Here is a 17,500-nt window from a genome sequence, read left to right on the forward strand (position 1 = left end):
TGAGCACCCCCCCTGTCAGCCACCCTGATAGCCCTCCTGACAACCCCCCCACACCCACTGAGAACAAACACAAGACACAGATTGTTCTCCTTATGGACTCAAATGGGAAATATATAGAAGAAAAAAAACTTTTTCCCAAACACAGTGTGTCTAAACTCTGGTGTCCAAACACCCAGCGCGCCCTAGACCTTCTGTCTGAGGACAAACTAGGCTCACCTAGCCACATAATAATACACACAGGCACAAACGACCTGAGAGCAAAGCAGGAAAGGGTGGCCACAGCACTGAAGGGAGTGATTGAAAAAGCTTCTTCTACTTTCCCCAATGCACAAGTGGTTATCTCCACCCTGCTACCACGAAAAGACTTCCACCCTGCTACAATACAGCGGGTAAACGCAAGCATTTCCCGTGACTGTGCCTCAAAACCAAATGTTTTCCTGGCCCACCACTCCACCCTGGACTTGAACAGCCTCTATGACCAGGTCCACCTCTATAAGGCAGCAGTGCCCACCTTTGTCCGGACTCTAAAGGACATCGCTCTCAAACGCAGCCCCAACACTTCACACAGGAGCAACAGATCAATAGACACCCCACCCAGACCAGCGAGACACCCTCCAAGACCTGCAGGACCCCCCCGTGGACCTACACATAGAGGACCCACGCCAAGAGGACTTACATCCAGACCACAGCACCCCCAGACACGTCCACACCCCCACCCCAACCAATCAACACCCCCCCACATCAACCATGCCCACACCCCATTTAGGCCCCCTCAGATCAGACCTATGCCACTCCTGCCCACCCCATGCACCCCACCCCCGCAAAGAGAGCATCAACATGGAAGTCACACATACGCCCAGGTAGTGAGCGGGCAAACAGGCCCAACCCCCACTCTTACACTCGCCCAAGCCAACGGCATGTACCAGATGCTCAGCAGGCTCTGCTCACACTTACTGGCCTGAGGCAAAACCACACGGCCAACAACATTGGACACTTTATGGAACAAAAAGCCTTCACTATATCATCCTGGAATATCCAAGGCCTGAGGTCATCTGCCTTTGGCCTAAAGAGTAGGAACACGGACTTCACCAAAGAAATCGGTAATGCAGACATTGTCATCCTGCAAGAAACATGGTATAGCGGAGACGGACCCACTGGTTGCCCTCTAGGTTACAGAGAGCTGGTAGTCCCATCCACCAAACTACCAGGTGTGAAACAGGGAAGGGACTCAGGGGGAATGCTAATTTGGTATAGAGCAGACCTAACTCACTCCATTAAATTAATCAAAACAGGAACATTTTACATTTGGCTAGAAATTCAAAAGGAAATTATCTTAACAGAGAAAAATGTCCTCCTGTGTGCTACCTATATCCCCCCACTAGAATCCCCATACTTTAATAAAGACAGCTTCTCCATCCTGGAGGGGGAAATCAATCATTTCCAGGCCCAGGGACATGTATTAGTCTGTGGCGACCTAAATGCCAGAACTGGACAAGAACCTGACACCCTCAGCACACAGGGGGACAAACACCTGCCTGCAGGTGACAGCATTCCCTCCCCCATATGCCCCCCTAGGCACAACTATGACAACATAACCAACAAAAACGGGTCACAACTCCTGCAGCTCTGTCGCACGCTGGGTATGTACATAGTCAATGGTAGGCTTCGAGGGGACTCCTATGGTAGGTTCACCTATAGCTCATCTCTTGGCAGTAGCACTGTAGACTACTTTATCACTGACCTCAACCCAGAGTCTCTCAGAGCGTTCACAGTCAGCCCACTGACACCCCTATCAGACCACAGCAAAATCACAGTCTACTTGAACAGAGCAATACTCAATCATGAGGCATCAAAGCCAAAGGAACTGAGTAACATTAAGAAATGCTATAGATGGAAGGAATGCAGTTTGGAAACCTACCAAAAAACAATTAGGCAACAGCAAATTCAATCCCTTTTAGACAACTTCCTGGGTAAAATGTTCCACTGCAATAGTGAAGGTGTAAACTTGGCAGTAGAAAATCTTAACAGTATATTTGACCTCTCAGCTTCCCTATCAAATCTAAAAATCTCAAATAGAAAACCGAAGAAAATGAACAACAATGACAAATGGTTTGATAAAGAATGCAAAAATCTAAGAAATAAATTGAGGAACCTGTCCAACCAAAAACATAGAGACCCGGAAAACCTGAGTCTACGCCTTCACTATGGCGAATCACTAAAACAATACAGAAATACACTACGGAAAAAGAAGGAACAGCACGTCAGAAATCAGCTCAATGTAATTGAAGACTCCATAGACTCTAACCAATTCTGGGAAAATTGGAAAACACTAAACAAACAACAACACGAAGAATTATCTATCCAAAATGGAGATGTATGGGTAAACCACTTCTCCAATCTTTTTGGCTCTATAACAAAGAATAAAGAACAAAAACATATACATGATCAAATACAAATCCTAGAATCAACTATTAAAGACTACCAGAACCCATTGGATTCTCCAATTACCTTGAATGAGTTACAGGACAAAATAAAAACCCTCAAACCCAAAAAGGCCTGTGGTGTTGATGGTATCCTTAATGAAATGATCAAATATACAGACAACAAATTCCAATTGGCTATACTAAAACTCTTTAACATCGTCCTTAGCTCTGGCATCTTCCCCAATATTTGGAACCAAGGACTGATCACCCCAATCCACAAAAGTGGAGACAAATTTGACCCCAATAACTACCGTGGAATATGCGTCAACAGTAACCTTGGGAAAATACTCTGCATTATCATTAACAGCAGACTCGTACATTTCCTCAATGAAAACAATGTACTGAGCAAATGTCAAATTGGCTTTTTACCAAATTACCGTACAACAGACCATGTATTCACCCTACACACCCTAATTGACAACCAAACAAACCAAAACAAAGGCAAAGTCTTCTCATGCTTTGTTGATTTCAAAAAAGCCTTCGACTCAATTTGGCATGAGGGTCTGCTATACAAATTGATGGAAAGTGGTGTTGGGGGTAAAACATACGACATTATAAAATCCATGTACACAAACAACAAGTGTGCGGTTAAAATTGGCAAAAAACACACACATTTCTTCACACAGGGTCGTGGGGTGAGACAGGGATGCAGCTTAAGCCCCACCCTCTTCAACATATATATCAACGAATTGGCGCGGGCACTAGAACAGTCTGCAGCACCCGGTCTCACCCTACTAGAATCCGAAGTCAAATGTCTACTGTTTGCTGATGATCTGGTGCTTCTGTCACCAACCAAGGAGGGCCTACAGCAGCACCTAGATCTTCTGCACAGATTCTGTCAGACCTGGGCCCTGACAGTAAATCTCAGTAAGACCAAAATAATGGTGTTCCAAAAAAGGTCCAGTCACCAGGACCACAAATTCCATCTAGACACCGTTGCCCTAGAGCACACAAAAAACTATACATACCTCGGCCTAAACATCAGCACCACAGGTAACTTCCACAAAGCTGTGAACGATCTGAGAGACAAGGCAAGAAGGGCCTTCTATGCCATCAAAAGGAACATAAATTTCAACATACCAATTAGGATCTGGCTAAAAATACTTGAATCAGTCATAGAGCCCATTGCCCTTTATGGTTGTGAGGTCTGGGGTCCGCTCACCAACCAAGATTTCACAAAATGGGACAAACACCAAATTGAGACTCTGCATGCAGAATTCTGCAAAAATATCCTCCGTGTACAACGTAGAACACCAAATAATGCATGCAGAGCAGAATTAGGCCGATACCCACTAATTATCAAAATCCAGAAAAGAGCCGTTAAATTCTACAACCACCTAAAAGGAAGCGATTCCCAAACCTTCCATAACAAAGCCATCACCTACAGAGAGATGAACCTGGAGAAGAGTCCCCTAAGCAAGCTGGTCCTAGGGCTCTGTTCACAAACACAAACACACCCCACAGAGCCCCAGGACAACAGCACAATTAGACCCAACCAAATCATGAGAAAACAAAAAGATAATTACTTGACACATTGGAAAGAATTAACAAAAAAACAGAGCAAACTAGAATGCTATTTGGCCCTAAACAGAGAGTACACAGTGGCAGAATACCTGACCACTGTGACTGACCCAAACTTAAGGAAAGCTTTGACTATGTACAGACTCAGTGAGCATAGCCTTGCTATTGAGAAAGGCCGCCGTAGGCAGACATGGCTCTCAAGAGAAGACAGGCTATGTGCACACTGCCCACAAAATGAGGTGGAAACTGAGCTGCACTTCCTAACCTCCTGCCCAATGTATGACCATATTAGAGAGACATATTTCCCTCAGATTACACAGATCCACAAAGAATTCGAAAACAAATCCAATTTTGATAAACTCCCATATCTACTGGGTGAAATTCCACAGTGTGCCATCACAGCAGCAAGATTTGTGACCTGTTGCCACAAGAAAAGGGCAACCAGTGAAGAACAAACACCACTGTAAATACAACCCATATTTATGTTTATTTATTTTAACTTGTGTGCTTTAACCATTTGTACATTGTTACAACACTGCATATATATAATATGACATTTGTAATGTCTTTATTGTTTTGAAACTTCTGTATGTGTAATGTTTACTGTTCATTTTTATTGTTTATTTGACTTTTGTATATTACCTACCTCACTTGCTTTGGCAATGTTAACACATGTTTCCCATGCCAATAAAGCCCCTTGAATTGAATTGAATTGAATTGAGAGAGAGAGAGAGAGAGAGAGAGAGAGAGAGAGAGAGAGACACAGAGAGAGAAAGAGAGAGAGAGAGAGAGAGAGAGAGAGAGAGAGAGAGAGAGAGAGAGAGAGAGAGAGAGAGAGAGAGAGAGAGAGAGAGAGAGAGAGAGAGAGAGAGAGAGAGAGAGAGAGAGAGAGAGAGAGCGTGAAAGAGAGGGAGAGAGAGAGAGAAGGAAGGAATGCAGTTTGGAAACCTACCAAAAAACAATTAGGCAACAGCAAATTCAATCCCTTTTAGACAACTTCCTGGGTAAAATGTTCCACTGCAATAGTGAAGGTGTAAACTTGGCAGTAGAAAATCTTAACAGTATATTTGACCTCTCAGCTTCCCTATCAAATCTAAAAATCTCAAATAGAAAACCGAAGAAAATGAACAACAATGACAAATGGTTTGATAAAGAATGCAAAAATCTAAGAAATAAATTGAGGAACCTGTCCAACCAAAAACATAGAGACCCGGAAAACCTGAGTCTACGCCTTCACTATGGTGAATCACTAAAACAATACAGAAATACACTACGGAAAAAGAAGGAACAGCACGTCAGAAATCAGCTCAATGTAATTGAAGACTCCATAGACTCTAACCAATTCTGGGAAAATTGGAAAACACTAAACAAACAACAACACGAAGAATTATCTATCCAAAATGGAGATGTATGGGTAAACCACTTCTCCAATCTTTTTGGCTCTATAACAAAGAATAAAGAACAAAAACATATACATGATCAAATACAAATCCTAGAATCAACTATTAAAGACTACCAGAACCCATTGGATTCTCCAATTACCTTGAATGAGTTACAGGACAAAATAAAAACCCTCAAACCCAAAAAGGCCTGTGGTGTTGATGGTATCCTTAATGAAATGATCAAATATACAGACAACAAATTCCAATTGGCTATACTAAAACTCTTTAACATCGTCCTTAGCTCTGGCATCTTCCCCAATATTTGGAACCAAGGACTGATCACCCCAATCCACAAAAGTGGAGACAAATTTGACCCCAATAACTACCGTGGAATATGCGTCAACAGTAACCTTGGGAAAATACTCTGCATTATCATTAACAGCAGACTCGTACATTTCCTCAATGAAAACAATGTACTGAGCAAATGTCAAATTGGCTTTTTACCAAATTACCGTACAACAGACCATGTATTCACCCTACACACCCTAATTGACAACCAAACAAACCAAAACAAAGGCAAAGTCTTCTCATGCTTTGTTGATTTCAAAAAAGCCTTCGACTCAATTTGGCATGAGGGTCTGCTATTCAAATTGATGGAAAGTGGTGTTGGGGGTAAAACATACGACATTATAAAATCCATGTACACAAACAACAAGTGTGCGGTTAAAATTGGCAAAAAACACACACATTTCTTCACACAGGGTCGTGGGGTGAGACAGGGATGCAGCTTAAGCCCCACCCTCTTCAACATATATATCAACGAATTGGCGCGGGCACTAGAACAGTCTGCAGCACCCGGTCTCACCCTACTAGAATCCGAAGTCAAATGTCTACTGTTTGCTGATGATCTGGTGCTTCTGTCACCAACCAAGGAGGGCCTACAGCAGCACCTAGATCTTCTGCACAGATTCTGTCAGACCTGGGCCCTGACAGTAAATCTCAGTAAGACCAAAATAATGGTGTTCCAAAAAAGGTCCAGTCACCAGGACCACAAATTCCATCTAGACACCGTTGCCCTAGAGCACACAAAAAACTATACATACCTCGGCCTAAACATCAGCACCACAGGTAACTTCCACAAAGCTGTGAACGATCTGAGAGACAAGGCAAGAAGGGCCTTCTATGCCATCAAAAGGAACATAAATTTCAACATACCAATTAGGATCTGGCTAAAAATACTTGAATCAGTCATAGAGCCCATTGCCCTTTATGGTTGTGAGGTCTATTGTCCCTCCACCAGGTCCTAATGGCCTGGTACTCAGGGCTCTATTGTCCCTCTATCAGTGTCTAATGGTCTGGTACTCAGGGCTCTATCGTCCCTCCATCAGGTCCTAATGGCCTGGTACTCAGTGCTCTATTGTTCCTCCATCAGGTCTTAATGGCCTGGTACTCAGGGCTCTATTGTCCCTCTATCAGGTCCTAATGGCCTGATAAACTCCCATATCTACTGGGTGAAATTCCACAGTGTGCCATCACAGCAGCAAGATTTGTGACCTGTTGCCACAAGAAAAGGGCAACCAGTGAAGAACAAACACCACTGTAAATACAACCCATATTTATGTTTATTTATTTTAACTTGTGTGCTTTAACCATTTGTACATTGTTACAACACTGCATATATATAATATGACATTTGTAATGTCTTTATTGTTTTGAAACTTCTGTATGTGTAATGTTTACTGTTCATTTTTATTGTTTATTTGACTTTTGTATATTACCTACCTCACTTGCTTTGGCAATGTTAACACATGTTTCCCATGCCAATAAAGCCCCTTGAATTGAATTGAATTGAATTGAATTGAGAGAGAGAAAGAAAGAAAGAAAGAGAGAGAGAGAGAGACGGAGAGAGAGAGAGAGAGAGAGAGAGAGAGAGAGAGAGAGAGAGAGAGAGAGAGAGAGAGAGAGAGAGAGAGAGAGAGAGAGAGAGAGAGAGCGAGAGAGAGAGAGACAGACAGAGACAGAGAGAGAGAGGGAGAGAGAGAGAGACAGACAGAGAGAGACAGAGAGAGAGAGAGAGAGACGGAGAGAGAGACAGAGAGAGACAGAGAGACAGAGAGAGAGAGACAGAGAGAGGAGAGGTATAGTAGATGAGTATCATGTACAGTCCCTTCAGACAGTAGTCAGACCTAGTAGTAGTAGTAACAGTAGTCAGACCTAGTAGTAGTAGTAACAGTAGTCAGACCTGGGCTGTTGAGGTGAACGTATTACTGCCACACCAGCAGTCATCACCGCAGCAAAATTCTACTTGACTCAAATCTTCTCTTATGCACTCCGGACATGCATTGGTATGGTAGTACCCACCTAATGGGCTCTATTGTTCCTCCATCAGGTCCTAATGGCCTGGTACTCAGGGCTCTATTGTCCCTCCATCAGGTCCTAATGGCCTGGTACTCAGGGCTCTATTTTCCCTCCATCAGGTCCTAATGGCCTGGTACTCAGGGCTCTATTGTCCCTCCATCAGGTCCTAATGGTCTGGTACTAAGGGCTCTATTGTCCCTCCACCAGGTCCTAATGGCCTGGTACTCAGGGCTCTATTGTCCCTCTATCAGTGTCTAATGGTCTGGTACTCAGGGCTCTATCGTCCCTCCATCAGGTCCTAATGGCCTGGTACTCAGGGCTCTATTGTCCCTCCATCAGGTCCTAATGGCCTGGTACTAAGGGCTCTATTGTCCCTCTATCAGGTCCTAATGGTCTGGTACTCAGGGCTCTATTGTCCCTCCATCAGGTCCTAAGGGCCTGGTACTCAGGGCTCTATTGTCCCTCCATCAGGTCCTTATGGCCTGGTACTCAGGGCTCTATTGTCCCTCCATCAGGTCCTAATGGCCTGGTACTCAGGGCTCTTGTCGCTCCATCAGGTCCTAGCGGCCTGGTAGTAAGGGCTCTATTGTCCCTCTATCAGGTCCTAATGGTCTGGTACTCACGGCTCTATTGTCCCTCCATCAGGTCCTAATGGCCTGGTACTCAGGTCTCTATTGTTCCTCCATCAGGTCCTAATGGCCTGGTACTCAGGTCTCTATTGTCACTCCATCAGGTCCTAATGGCCTGGTACTCAGGGCTCTATTGTCCCTCCACCAGGTCCTAATGGTCTGGTACTCAGGGCTCTATTGTCCCTCCATCAGGTCCTAATGGTCTGGTACTCAGGGCTCTATTGTCCCTCCATCAGGTCCTAATGGCCTGGTACTCAGGGCTCTATTGTCCCTCCATCAGGTCCTAATGGTCTGGTACTCAGTGCTCTATTGTTCCTCCATCAGGTCTTAATGGCCTGGTACTCAGGGCTCTATTGTCCCTCTATCAGGTCCTAATGGCCTGGTACTCAGGGCTCTATTGTCCCTCCATCAGGTCCTAATGGCCTGGTAGTCAGGGCTCTATTGTCCCTCCATCAGGTCCTAATGGTCTGGTACTCAGGGCTCTATTGTCCCTCCATCAGGTCCTAATGGTCTGGTACTCAGGGCTCTATTGTCCCTCTATCAGGTCCTAATGGCCTGATAAACTCCCATATCTACTGGGTGAAATTCCACAGTGTGCCATCACAGCAGCAAGATTTGTGACCTGTTGCCACAAGAAAAGGGCAACCAGTGAAGAACAAACACCACTGTAAATACAACCCATATTTATGTTTATTTATTTTAACTTGTGTGCTTTAACCATTTGTACATTGTTACAACACTGCATACAGTGGGGAGAACAAGTATTTGATACACTGCCGATTTTGCAGGTTTTCCTACTTACAAAGCATGTAGAGGTCTGTAATTTGTATCATAGGTACACTTCAACTGTGAGAGACGGAATCTAAAACAAAAATCCAGAAAATCACATTGTATGATTTGTAAGTAATTAATTTGCATTTTATTGCATGACATAAGTATTTGATACATCAGAAAAGCAGAACTTAATATTTGGTACAGAAACCTTTGTTTGCAATTACAGAGATCAGACGTTTCCTGTAGTTCTTGACCAGGTTTGCACACACTGCAGCAGGGATTTTGGCCCACTCCTCCATACAGACCTTCTCCAGATCCTTCAGGTTTCGGGGCTGTCGCTGGGCAATACGGACTTTCAGCTCCCTCCAAAGATTTTCTATTGGGTTCAGGTCTGGAGACTGGCTAGGCCACTCCAGGACCTTGAGATGCTTCTTACGGAGCCACTTCTTAGTTGCCCTGGCTGTGTCTTTCAGGTCGTTGTCATGCTGGAAGACCCAGCCACGACCCATCTTCAATGCTCTTACTGAGGGAAGGAGGTTGTTGGCCAAGATCTCGTGATACATGGCCCCATCCATCCTCCCCTCAATACGGTGCAGTCATCCTGTCCCCTTTGCAGAAAAGCATCCCCAAAAAATGATGTTTCCACCTCCATGCTTCACGGTTGGGATGGTGTTCTTGGGGTTGTACTCATCCTTCTTCTTCCTCCAAACACGGCGAGTGGAGTTTAGACCAAAAAGCTCTATTTTTGAATCATCAGACCACATGACCTTCTCCCATTCCTCCTCTGGATCATCCAGATGGTCATTGGCAAACTTCAGACGGGCCTGGACATGCGCCTGCTTGAGCAGGGGGACCTTGTGTGCGCTGCAGGATTTTAATCCATGACGGCGTAGTGTGTTACTAATGGTTTTCTTTGAGACTGTGGTCCCAGCTCTCTTCAGGTCATTGACCAGGTCCTGCCGTGTAGTTCTGGGCTGATCCCTCACCTTCCTCATGATCATTGATGCCCCACGAGGTGAGATCTTGCATGGAGCCCCAGACCGAGGGTGATTGACCATCATCTTGAACTTCTTCTATTTTCTTCTATTTTCTAATAATTGCGCCAACAGTTGTTGCCTTCTCACCAAGCTGCTTGCCTATTGTCCTGTAGCCCATCCCAGCCTTGTGCAGGTCTACAATTTTATCCCTGATGTCCTTACACAGCTCTCTGGTCTTGGCCATTGTGGAGAGGTTGGAGTCTGTTTGATTGAGTGTGTGGACAGGTGTCTTTTATACAGGTAACGAGTTCAAACAGGTGCAGTTAATACAGGTAATGAGTGGAGAACAGGAGGGCTTCTTAAAGAAAAACTAACAGGTCTGTGAGAGCCGGAATTCTTACTGGTTGGTAGGTGATCAAATACTTATGTCATGCAATAAAATGCAAATGAATTACTTAAAAATCATACAATGTGATTTTTTGGATTTTTGATTTAGATTCCGTCTCTCACAGTTGAAGTGTACCTATGATAAAAATTACAGACCTCTACATGCTTTGTAAGTAGGAAAACCTGCAAAATCGGCAGTGTATCAAATACTTGTTCTCCCCACTGTATATATAATATGACATTTGTAATGTCTTTATTGTTTTGAAACTTCTGTATGTGTAATGTTTACTGTTCATTTTTATTGTTTATTTGACTTTTGTATATTACCTACCTCACTTGCTTTGGCAATGTTAACACATGTTTCCCATGCCAATAAAGCCCCTTGAATTGAATTGAATTGAATTGAGAGAGAGAAAGAAAGAAAGAAAGAAAGAGAGAGAGAGAGAGACGGAGAGAGAGAGAGAGAGAGAGAGAGAGAGAGAGAGAGAGAGAGAGAGAGAGAGAGAGAGAGAGAGAGAGAGAGAGAGAGAGAGAGAGAGAGAGAGAGAGAGAGCGAGAGAGAGAGAGACAGACAGAGACAGAGAGAGAGAGGGAGAGAGAGAGAGACAGACAGAGAGAGACAGAGAGAGAGAGAGAGAGACGGAGAGAGAGACAGAGAGAGACAGAGAGACAGAGAGAGAGAGACAGAGAGAGGAGAGGTATAGTAGATGAGTATCATGTACAGTCCCTTCAGACAGTAGTCAGACCTAGTAGTAGTAGTAACAGTAGTCAGACCTAGTAGTAGTAGTAACAGTAGTCAGACCTGGGCTGTTGAGGTGAACGTATTACTGCCACACCAGCAGTCATCACCGCAGCAAAATTCTACTTGACTCAAATCTTCTCTTATGCACTCCGGACATGCATTGGTATGGTAGTACCCACCTAATGGGCTCTATTGTTCCTCCATCAGGTCCTAATGGCCTGGTACTCAGGGCTCTATTGTCCCTCCATCAGGTCCTAATGGCCTGGTACTCAGGGCTCTATTTTCCCTCCATCAGGTCCTAATGGCCTGGTACTCAGGGCTCTATTGTCCCTCCATCAGGTCCTAATGGTCTGGTACTAAGGGCTCTATTGTCCCTCCACCAGGTCCTAATGGCCTGGTACTCAGGGCTCTATTGTCCCTCTATCAGTGTCTAATGGTCTGGTACTCAGGGCTCTATCGTCCCTCCATCAGGTCCTAATGGCCTGGTACTCAGGGCTCTATTGTCCCTCCATCAGGTCCTAATGGCCTGGTACTAAGGGCTCTATTGTCCCTCTATCAGGTCCTAATGGTCTGGTACTCAGGGCTCTATTGTCCCTCCATCAGGTCCTAAGGGCCTGGTACTCAGGGCTCTATTGTCCCTCCATCAGGTCCTTATGGCCTGGTACTCAGGGCTCTATTGTCCCTCCATCAGGTCCTAATGGCCTGGTACTCAGGGCTCTTGTCGCTCCATCAGGTCCTAGCGGCCTGGTAGTAAGGGCTCTATTGTCCCTCTATCAGGTCCTAATGGTCTGGTACTCACGGCTCTATTGTCCCTCCATCAGGTCCTAATGGCCTGGTACTCAGGTCTCTATTGTTCCTCCATCAGGTCCTAATGGCCTGGTACTCAGGTCTCTATTGTCACTCCATCAGGTCCTAATGGCCTGGTACTCAGGGCTCTATTGTCCCTCCACCAGGTCCTAATGGTCTGGTACTCAGGGCTCTATTGTCCCTCCATCAGGTCCTAATGGTCTGGTACTCAGGGCTCTATTGTCCCTCCATCAGGTCCTAATGGCCTGGTACTCAGGGCTCTATTGTCCCTCCATCAGGTCCTAATGGTCTGGTACTCAGTGCTCTATTGTTCCTCCATCAGGTCTTAATGGCCTGGTACTCAGGGCTCTATTGTCCCTCTATCAGGTCCTAATGGCCTGGTACTCAGGGCTCTATTGTCCCTCCATCAGGTCCTAATGGCCTGGTAGTCAGGGCTCTATTGTCCCTCCATCAGGTCCTAATGGTCTGGTACTCAGGGCTCTATTGTCCCTCCATCAGGTCCTAATGGCCTGGTACTCAGGGCTCTATTGTCCCCCTAACCACTCTGACATCAATGTTAATACAATCTAAAATCACATCAAACATCCTGCTTCCAAAACTCACCTCACTGTGATGATCAATTTGAAGAAAGAGGTTCAACAACAGGTTGAAACTGAGTGTAAAAACATGGTCCTTGTGGACGTTGTTTCAAAGCATAAACACAATGAGATGGACATCGCTTTCCGAGGTGATGATTCATTCAAAACACCCATACGCATCGGGCTGCATATGAGCCCAAGCACGGAAAAATACTGAACTCATATTATTGTGCTGTTATACAACCCATAGCCTACTGCATATTACACATGGCAGTAAACTACTTCATGATGCCTTTGGGAGACACCCGAATGGCGCAGCGGTATAAGGCATGGTAGGGCTAGAGGCGTCACTACAGACCCTGGTTCCATTCCAGGCTGTATCGCAGCGGTAGAAGGCATGGCAGTACTAGAGGCGTCACTACAGACCCTGGTTCCATTCCAGGCTGTATCGCAGCGGTAGAAGGCATGGCAGTACTAGAGGCGTCACTACAGACCCTGGTTCCATTCCAGGCTGTATCACAGCGGTATAAGGCATGGCAGTGCTAGAGGCGTCACTACAGACCCTGGTTCCATTCCAGACTGTATCACTAAACTAAAATAAATCCTGTATTTATTGTGATGGTGTATATTACATTTATTTATTTAACTTTTTTAAAATGTAGATGTTTCAAAGGCATCAGCGGCGTGTGGAGATGTTAAACATGTTTATGTTATTTAACCGTTAATTACCGTGAGACCGGCAGTCTGTTGTCATGGTTACCTATAACTACAAACAGAGGTATGTTTTTGGGTTATTACATATTTATATTCTAAACAACCCACAATGCACTATTTCTCAACGTCATATAGAGAATCTACTCTGTGCTACAGAGTTCGTATGCTAGCTCGGTAGCTAGCGCAAGCTGGCTAACGCTAGCATCCTCACGCTCTTCACGGATTTTAATGCTGTGTCATCTAGTGGGTTTAGCATGGCAGGTGTAACAATATTGCTTCCTTCCTTCCCTCTCCTCACCCCTACCTGGGCTCGAACCAGGGACCCTGTGCACACATCAGCACACATCAACAACTGCCTCCCACGAAGCATCGTTACCCATCGCTCCACAAATGCAGCGGCTCTTGTAAAGCAAGGGAAACAACTACTCCCAAGTCTCAGAGCGAGGGACGTCACCGATTGAAACGCTATTAGCGCGCACCCCGCTAACTAGCTAGCCATTTCATACCGGTTACACAGACTATGCTGCTTTCTTGCTGTGGGCTCAAAAAAAACAGCCATCAATCTGTAAGTCTCTGCTCTCTCTTTGCTTTTTGATCTGCGGTTTTAGTTGTATTGTGTTAGTTGTGTTCTAGATAGTGTCTAACCATGGTGGTTGGCTGAGCCTGGCTAGGCTAATAGCTATTTGGCTAAATAGCTAATCTTAGCTGGCTGGCTAGGCTAGTAGCTATTTGGCTAAATAGCTAATGTTAGCTGGCTGGCTAGGCTAATAGCTATTTGGCTAAATAGCTCATCTTAGCTGGCTGGCTAGGCTAATAGCTATTTGGCTAAATAGCTAATGTTAGCTGGCTGGCTAGGCTAATAGCTATTTTGCTAAATAGCTCATGTTAGCTGGCTGGCTAGGCTAATAGCTATTTGGCTAAATAGCTAATGTTAGCTGGCTGGCTAGGCTAATAGCTATTTGGCTAAATAGCTAATGTTAGCTGGCTGGCTAGGCTAATATCTATTTGGCTAAATAGCTAATGTTAGCTGAATGGCTAGCTTGCTGGCTAAGATAACTGCATATAGTTAGCTAACATTCTTTGATAACGGATTAGATGGCGTTATGTATTTCTAAAACTTTGATTTATTTTAATGTAGCTACAAGCTAGGTGTTGATAGCAACTGGATGTAAACCGCATGTAAATTGGCTGAACACTTAATTGAAACCTGTAGTGATGAGTACAAATGATTTAGCTTAATTTAGGAGTTATGCATTTAAAGTCATTTCTGTTGGAGTTTACATTAATAGGGAACAGGCTGGCTTGGCCTCCATATTACATCACACACCGGGAACGCTTGGCCTCCATATTACATCACACACCGGGAACGCTTGGCCTCCATATTACATCACACACCGGGAACGCTTGGCCTCCATATTACATCACACACCGGGAACGCTTGGCCTCCATATTACATCACACACCGGGAACGCTTGGCCTCCATATTACATCACACACCGGGAACGCTTGGCCTCCATATTACATCACACACCGGGAACGCTTGGCCTCCATATTACATCACACACCGGGAACGCTTGGCCTCCATATTACATCACACACCGGGAACGCTTGGCCTCCATATTACAACACACACCGGGAACGCTTGGCCTCCATATTACAACACACACCGGGAACGCTTGGCCTCCATATTACAACACACACCGGGAACGCTTGGCCTCCATATTACATCACACACCGGGAACGCTTGGCCTCCATATTACAACACACACCGGGAACGCTTGGCCTCCATATTACAACACACACCGGGAACGCTTGGCCTCCATATTACAACACACACCGGGAACGCTTGGCCTCCATATTACATCACACACCGGGAACGCTTGGCCTCCATATTACAACACACACCGGGAACGCTTGGCCTCCATATTACAACACACACCGGGAACGCTTGGCCTCCATATTACATCACACACCGGGAACGCTTGGCCTCCATATTACATCACACACCGGGAACGCTTGGCCTCCATATTACAACACACACCGGGAACGCTTGGCCTCCATATTACATCACACACCGGGAACGCTTGGCCTCCATATTACAACACACACCGGGAACGCTTGGCCTCCATATTACATCACACACCGGGAACGCTTGGCCTCCATATTACAACACACACCGGGAACGCTTGGCCTCCATATTACATCACACACCGGGAACGCTTGGCCTCCATATTACAACACACACCGGGAACGCTTGGCCTCCATATTACATCACACACCGGGAACGCTTGGCCTCCATATTACAACACACACCGGGAACGCTTGGCCTCCATATTACATCACACACCGGGAACGCTTGGCCTCCATATTACAACACACACCGGGAACGCTTGGCCTCCATATTACATCACACACCGGGAACGCTTGGCCTCCATATTACATCACACACCGGGAACGCTTGGCCTCCATATTACATCACACACCGGGAACGCTTGGCCTCCATATTACATCACACACCGGGAACGCTTGGCCTCCATATTACAACACACACCGGGAACGCTTGGCCTCCATATTACATCACACACCGGGAACGCTTGGCCTCCATATTACATCACACACCGGGAACGCTTGGCCTCCATATTACATCACACACCGGGAACGCTTGGCCTCCATATTACATCACACACCGGGAACGCTTGGCCTCCATATTACATCACACACCGGGAACGCTTGGCCTCCATATTACAACACACACCGGGAACGCTTGGCCTCCATATTACATCACACACCGGGAACGCTTGGCCTCCATATTACATCACACACCGGGAACGCTTGGCCTCCATATTACATCACACACCGGGAACGCTTGGCCTCCATATTACATCACACACCGGGAACGCTTGACCTCCATATTACAACACACACCGGGAACGCTTGGCCTCCATATTACAACACACACCGGGAACGCTTGGCCTCCATATTACAACACACACCGGGAACGCTTGGCCTCCATATTACATCACACACCGGGAACGCTTGGCCTCCATATTACAACACACACCGGGAACGCTTGGCCTCCATATTACAACACACACCGGGAACGCTTGGCCTCCATATTACAACACACACCGGGAACGCTTGGCCTCCATATTACATCACACACCGGGAACGCTTGGCCTCCATATTACAACACACACCGGGAACGCTTGGCCTCCATATTACATCACACACCGGGAACGCTTGGCCTCCATATTACATCACACACCGGGAACGCTTGGCCTCCATATTACATCACACACCGGGAACGCTTGGCCTCCATATTACAACACACACCGGGAACGCTTGGCCTCCATATTACAACACACACCGGGAACGCTTGGCCTCCATATTACAACACACACCGGGAACGCTTGGCCTCCATATTACATCACACACCGGGAACGCTTGGCCTCCATATTACATCACACACCGGGAACGCTTGGCCTCCATATTACATCACACACCGGGAACGCTTGGCCTCCATATTACATCACACACCGGGAACGCTTGGCCTCCATATTACATCACACACCGGGAACGCTTGGCCTCCATATTACAACACACACCGGGAACGCTTGGCCTCCATATTACATCACACACCGGGAACGCTTGGCCTCCATATTACATCACACACCGGGAACGCTTGGCCTCCATATTACAACACACACCGGGAACGCTTGGCCTCCATATTACATCACACACCGGGAACGCTTGGCCTCCATATTACAACACACACCGGGAACGCTTGGCCTCCATGACTTCTTCAGAATTATTATCGTTTTTTTATGTAATAACTTGATAAAACACAACAAAAGTGAGATGTGACTAATGCAAATCCATATGTGGTGACGTTTATGCAACCTCCCCTTTAACGCTGATGAGGTTGCCTTTAATTCCAATTAACATAACGAGTGATGATCAGAACACTTAACTATATAATTCACTGGGTCATTCAGCAGGAAGGAATTAGGGTGTGTGTGTGTGTGTGTGTGTGTGTGTGTGTGTGTGTGTGTGTGTGTGTGTGTGTGTGTGTGTGTGTGTGTGTGTGTGTGTGTGTGTGTGTGTGTGTGTGTGTGTGTGTGTGTAAGAGAGAGAGACTGAGGGACTCA

General features: G+C 45.8%; 1 protein-coding gene across 4 annotated transcripts in view; it reads right to left on the minus strand.

Moving 5' to 3' along the window:
- dachb (dachshund b) overlaps positions 1-17,500 on the minus strand; it is a 90,371-nt gene that overhangs the window by 10,039 nt on the left and 62,832 nt on the right. The gene's annotated exons all lie outside the window — the stretch shown is intronic.

Source organism: Salvelinus alpinus, chromosome 11, assembly GCF_045679555.1.
Source record: "Salvelinus alpinus chromosome 11, SLU_Salpinus.1, whole genome shotgun sequence".
NCBI lineage: Eukaryota > Metazoa > Chordata > Actinopteri > Salmoniformes > Salmonidae > Salvelinus > Salvelinus alpinus.